Source organism: Ranitomeya variabilis, unplaced genomic scaffold, assembly GCF_051348905.1.
Source record: "Ranitomeya variabilis isolate aRanVar5 unplaced genomic scaffold, aRanVar5.hap1 Scaffold_241, whole genome shotgun sequence".
NCBI lineage: Eukaryota > Metazoa > Chordata > Amphibia > Anura > Dendrobatidae > Ranitomeya > Ranitomeya variabilis.
The window spans coordinates 7,501-12,500 of NW_027507998.1; positions in this window are offsets into that span (position 1 = coordinate 7,501).

Consider the following 5,000-nt stretch of genomic DNA (forward strand, 5'->3'; position numbering starts at 1 on the left):
CCCGGAGGTCAAGCGCGGGGCATGGTCGGCCTGGCCGTGTCGGCGTCGCCCTCCGGCGTAGTCCCTTGTCCCGGGCTCTTGCCCGTAACCTCAAAGGTGACCGACCGAGCGGCGTCTCCCCCCGAAGCCGTGTCTCGACTGTTGAGAACAGACGAAGTCCGGTGCGGCAATACGCCGGGTACTCCCTTCGCCAAACTCGTGCCCCCCTTCGATTCGTCTTTCCTTCTCCATCCTCCCTTCTCGCTCCGGGGCGTCCGCTTGGTCTCTCTCTCTCGCTCTCCCTCTCGCTCTCGCGCTCCCTGCCGAGCCGCCTCGGAGGACGGCGGACGAGGGGAAGGCGACGGCGTTCGGCCGCGGGGCACACCGCACGGTGAGAACCCACTCGCCCGCCTCCCCGCACGTCTGTCATCCCCCCACTATCGTAGGGGCTCGGGAAAAGACTGGAAAACGCGGAGCTCGGCGGTGGCGTGGAAGCGCCACCCACCGCCGCCGCTCTCGCCGATGCCCACCGCGGAGGCCGCCCTTCGGACGCTGGGGTGCGGCGCGGGCCTCCGCGGACGAGCTGCGCATCTGAAAGTCAAAGGGCCGCCCTCGGAGAAGATCGTTGTGCTGCCCCGCGCGGGGAGCGATTCGGACGGCGGGCCCCCACGCCGAGGTGGGTGGGCGCCCCTCCGTTCGCCCGTGCGGGTCGTCGGACCGCTGCCGTACCACGGTTCGGGTCAAACTCCCCACAGCTCGGCCGCCTCCGTCCGTAGACGGGAGGGCGACCGCCGGCGTGCGCGCCCAAGGACGAGTGCCTGAAACCCGGGGGGGGGTAACAGAGGAAGGAGACCGCCCGCCGTAAACCGACGCGGGCTCCAAAGCCCGGGCCGAGCGAGCGGCACCACCTCCCCACCCGGGAGCGCTGAGCCAGATCGATCGGAAGAAAGGGCAGGGGCTCGGGTGGAACCCCTGCCTCCGTTCTTCCCCTCGGGGGAGACGGGGAAGAAACGTGCCCCTGGAGTCCTGGAAGCGAGTGTCCGGCGCGCTCCGGGCGCCCTCGAGACGGAAGCCGGGTCGCGGTGCGATTCTCTCATAGGTCTCCCCGTTGGCGCGGAAGCGGGAGACATCCGACACAGAGAAACGCCGAGCCCGCTCCGAGGGGACAAAGTCAGAAGGAGCGATCCGCCCTCCCAGAGCCCTCCTGCGGACGAGGACTCTGGATCTGCCCCCCTTCTGACGACCGTCGCCCTCAGAGGACAGGAACCCACGTGGGGAGGGTCCGTTCGGGCTCGGGCGACCCAGGAAACGCGTCTCGGACTCGGGACGGACAACCGGCAAAAGTCCCCCTGGAGCCGCGGAAGCCTGGTCTCGGCGCGAGTGCGAACTTCCATGCAAAAGGGGGGTACTCGCCAAACCGCCTACCCGAGTCGAGGAACCACGAAAACAACGGATTTTGGTCGGGGCCGAGAGGTACCTCTCTCTCCTATATCCTGCAGCTGGTGTGCAAAACTGGGTATTTGCATGGTGAGACACCGACCCCCACTTTAAGGGAACAAAGTCAAAAAGTGTCCGACCTCCTGGAGCCGTGCGGCGGATCCGGCGGCCAGAAATTTCCTCATTCCGGTTCTATTTTTTTTTTTTTCGAATTTGCGAAATTTGGAGGCCAGGCGGCGTAGCTGGGACCTGGACTAGCTCGAAACACCCTGAACCGGTGAGCGGAATCGATTTCCCAAAGTTCTACGGCTCCCGGAAGCCAAAAACAGCTCGCCGGAAAATTTCAAAGTCCCAAGGACTCTTTCTTGAAAATCAATCCGGGGGCCATGGAAGTGTCCTCGGTACAACCTCAGAGCTTTCCCCCGCCTGGAAGTCTGACAGCGGTCTGACGTTTTTCAAAGTTTTGAGCTCTCTGTTTGTTCTCAAAGTCACAAAATCGCTTTTTTTCAGTTTTCCACCCAGCAGACCCAAACTTCACCCCCACTTAGGTCACTGTCTAGGGGCGCCTTACGACATATTGACGCCCCTTTAGGGTGGAAGTAGGGGAAATGGGTGATTTTTACACAAAATCGGAAATTTCTCAAAATTTTTCTAAGTGTCAAGGACTCTTCCAGAAAATCTCCCCCAGGCTCCTGGAAGCGTCCCCGGTACACCTCTGGCGGCTGCCCCCGCCTGGAAGTCCGACACACGCCTGAAATTTTCAAAGTATGAAAATACGCATTTTCATCCAAAAATTCAACTTTCCCCCCGTGCACCGCAAACTTCACCCCCACTTAGGTCACTGCCTTGGGGTGCCTTACAACATATTGACGCCCCCCTGGGGTGGAAGTAGGGGAAATGTGACATTTTTCACAAAATCGAGATTTTCTCAAAATTTTTCTAAGTGTCAAGGACTCTTCCAGAAAATCTCCCCCAGGCTCCTGGAAGCGTCCCCGGTACACCTCTGGCGGCTGCCCCCGCCTGGAAGTCCGACACACGCCTGAAATTTTCAAAGTATGAAAATACGCATTTTCATCCAAAAATTCAACTTTCCCCCCGTGCACCGCAAACTTCACCCCCACTTAGGTCACTGCCTTGGGGTGCCTTACAACATATTGACGCCCCCCTGGGGTGGAAGTAGGGGAAATGTGACATTTTTCACAAAATCGAGATTTTCTCAAAATTTTTCTAAGTGTCAAGGACTCTTCCAGAAAATCTCCCCCAGGCTCCTGGAAGCGTCCCCGGTACACCTCTGGCGGCTGCCCCCGCCTGGAAGTCCGACACACGCCTGAAATTTTCAAAGTATGAAAATACGCATTTTCATCCAAAAATTCAACTTTCCCCCCGTGCACCGCAAACTTCACCCCCACTTAGGTCACTGCCTTGGGGTGCCTTACAACATATTGACGCCCCCCTGGGGTGGAAGTAGGGGAAATGTGACATTTTTTCACAAAATCGAGATTTTCTCAAAATATTTCTAAGTCCCAAGGACACTTTCAGAAAATCTTCCCCAGGCTCCTGGAAGCGTCCCCGGTACGCCTCCGGCGGCTGCCCCCGCCTGGAAGTCTGACACACGCCTGAAATTTTCAAAGTATGAAAATACGCATTTTCATCCAAAAATTCGACTTTCCGCCCGTGCACCGCAAAATTCACCCTCATTTAGGTCACTGCCCTGGGGTGCTTTACAACATATTGACGCCCCCCTGGGGTGGAAGTAGGGGAAATGTGACATTTTTCACAAAATCGGAAATTTCTCAAAATTTTTCTAAGTCCCAAGGACACTTTCAGAAAATCTTCCCCAGGCTCCTGGAAGCGTCCTCGGTACGCCTCCGGCGGCTGCCCCCGCCTGGAAGTCTGACACACGCCTGAAATTTTCAAAGTATGAAAATAATGCATTTTCATCCAAAATTCGACTTTCCGCCCGTGCCCCGCAAACTTTACCCACAGTTAGGTCACTGTCCTGGGGTACCTCACAACATATTGACGCCCCCCTGGGGTGGAAGTAGGGGAAATGTGACATTTTTTCACAAAATCGAGATTTTCTCAAAATATTTCTAAGTCCCAAGGACACTTTCAGAAAATCTTCCCCAGGCTCCTGGAAGCGTCCTCGGTACGCCTCCAGCGGCTGCCCCCGCCTGGAAGTCTGACACACGCCTGGAATTTTCAAAGTATGAAAATAATGCATTTTCATCCAAAATTCGACTTTCCGCCCGTGCCCCGCAAACTTTACCCACAGTTAGGTCACTGTCCTGGGGTACCTCACAACATATTGACGCCCCCCTGTGGTGGAAGTAGGGGAAATGTGACATTTTTCACAAAATCGAGATTTTCTCAAAATATTTCTAAGTCCCAAGGACACTTTCATGAAATCTTCCCCAGGCTCCTGGAAGCGTCCCCGGTACGCCTCTGGCGGCTGCCCCCGCCTGGAAGTCCGACACACGCCTGAAATTTTCAAAGTATGAAAATACGCATTTTCATCCAAAAATTCAACTTTCCCCCCGTGCACCGCAAACTTCACCCGCATTTAGGTCACTGCCCTGGGGTGCTTTACAACATATTGACGCCCCCCTGTGGTGGAAGTAGGGGAAATGTGACATTTTTTCACAAAATCGAGATTTTCTCAAAATATTTCTAAGTCCCAAGGACACTTTCAGAAAATCTTCCCCAGGCTCCTGGAAGCGTCCCCGGTACGCCTCTGGCGGCTGCCCCCGCCTGGAAGTCCGACACACGCCTGAAATTTTCAAAGTATGAAAATACGCATTTTCATCCAAAAATTCAACTTTCCCCCCGTGCACCGCAAACTTTACCCGCATTTAGGTCACTGCCCTTGGGTGCTTTACAACATATTGACGCCCCCCCTGTGGTGGTAGTAGGGGAAATGTGACATTTTTCACAAAATCGAGATTTTCTAAAAATTGCACTAAGTCCCAAGGACTCTTCCAGAAAATCTTCCCCGGGCTCCTGGAAGCGTCCCAGGTACACCTCCGGCGGCTGCCCCCGCCTGGAAGTCTGACACACGCCTGAAATTTTTAAAGTATGAAAATACGCATTTTCATCCAAAAATTCAACTTTCCCCCCGTGCACCGCAAACTTCACCCGCATTTAGGTCACTGCCTTGGGGTGCCTTACAACATATTGACGCCCCCCTGTGGTGGTAGTAGGGGAAATGTGACATTTTTCACAAAATCGAGATTTTCTAAAAAATTGCACTAAGTCCCAAGCACTCTTCCAGAAAATCTCCCCCAGGCTCCTGGAAGCGTCCCCGGTACACCTCCGGCGGCTGCACCCGCCTGGAAGTCTGACACACGCCTGAAAATTTCAAAGTATGAAAATACGCATTTTCATCCAAAAATTCAACTTTCCGCCCGTGCCCCGCAAACTTTACCCACAGTTAGGTCACTGTCCTGGGTTACCTCACAACATATTGACGCCCCCCTGTGGTGGAAGTAGGGGAAATGTGACATTTTTCACAAAATCGAGATTTTCTCAAAATATTTCTAAGTCCCAAGGACACTTTCAGAAAATCTTCCCCAGGCTCCTGGAAG